We start from the raw sequence: 1,790 nt of genomic DNA on the forward strand, positions 1-1,790 counted from the left end.
ATTAGCATAGATGCTAATATTTCTTTATAAATATTGCCACAATGTATCAACCACATTGTTGCATAAAAATTGGTCACACCATAAACCTTAATAAAATTCCTTATACTTTAAAAACGTAAATAAACATTATGAAAACGTTACACGTCTTTCAGATTAAAAAATTGTTACAAAGTAACAACCCCTTCCTTAAGTGACCATACAATAGCTTCAACAAAGTAAAAGCTATTATAAACAAACTTTGAATGCATGATCGTGGGATCAACAAAAAGTCTTTGTACAGCATTAAGTGACTGTACCCAATGCTGATCATAGCATAATTTTAAGTAAGAGCTTAAAAAATGACGCTATGTTACCAACAGCAAACTTTTGAGTTATCATGCCAACAACAGAGAAACTTTCTGTTACCTTACAGTAACTTTTATAAAACATTAAGCTTTCTGTTAGAACAGAAACTTTAAGCTGTTTTTAATACAAAATTCAAAGCTCCAAAATATAGCTTTTGAGAGCTTGAATTTGTCTCTGTTAAACCGAGTATAAAACCCTAAGATCAATTCTGTTAAAGTTAGATTTTGGCAAAGAGTTCAATCTTCTCCATCGGTTTTTAATCGTAGTAATAAAATTTTGAAAGATCAAAATTTTTAAAAAATAAAACTTGTGAAAATAATAATATTTTTGAAAGAATAAAAATTTTAAATAGAATTGTGAAAATTGTGGAAAATAATAAAATTTTGAAAAATCAAAATTTTAAAAATTAAAATTTGTGAAAATTGTAAAAAATAATAAAATTTTGAAAAACCAAAATTTTAAGTAGAATTGTGAAAATTGTAAAAAATAATAAAATTTTGAAAACCCAAAATTTTAAGTAGAATTGTGAAAATTGTGAAAATTAATAAATAATTAAATTGTGAATTTTAAAAATTAAAATTTGTGAAAAATTGTAAAAAATAATAAAATTTTGAAAAACCAAAATTTTAAGTAGAATTTGTAAAAATAGTGAAAACAATAAAATTTGAAAAATCAAGAAATTAAAAATAAAATTTGTAAAAAATCAATGTTTTAAAAAATTAAAAAATAAAATTTTGAAAACGAAAATTTGTGTTTTTTTTTTCACTTCATAAGCGTGCAACGACATAACTGGCGACTAGGATAAAACGCAAAAATTTGAGAAATTTTTGCTAAAATAAATACAAAATTTAAGGATAATTTTTGCAATAAAATAATAAGTGAAAAAGTGAAAAGAAACTCAAAGAAATTCTTTTATTAAAAACGACAAAAGTGAAATGAAACCTTTTCCCTGCGGATTTTGTAAAAAAGACTTTAATACAAGTGAAGAACGTGAACTTCACTTAAAAATTCATAATCCTTGCGCGTTTTGCGATAACGATTTTAAACATAAAAAAGATTTAAAAAACCATCAAAATTCGCACAAAACCTCGTTCGAAAAAGCAGAGAGGTTAACCAAAAAAATTAACAGTGCTAAGTTCATAAAAAATTACGAGCAAAAACAATACGAGGAGTGGCGTAGATTTTGTAAAAGTTACGATAATAGTGAAGAAGGCAAAAAAGCCATTGAATACATGAAAAAAAACGGTTATTATTAAAATTTGTGTATCCAAATGAACATTTTAAAAGACCTAGTAAATAAATCAAAAGGTTACACAAAAATAAAATATTGTGAAAAATGCGGAAGCAACTTACATAACACCAAACAGTGCAAAAAATAATAAAAACAAAAATATATTAAATATATTAAAATATATTAAAACCAATAAGTGCAAGATAAAAAGAAA

Source organism: Teleopsis dalmanni, chromosome X, assembly GCF_002237135.1.
Source record: "Teleopsis dalmanni isolate 2A chromosome X, ASM223713v2, whole genome shotgun sequence".
Lineage (NCBI taxonomy): Eukaryota > Metazoa > Arthropoda > Insecta > Diptera > Diopsidae > Teleopsis > Teleopsis dalmanni.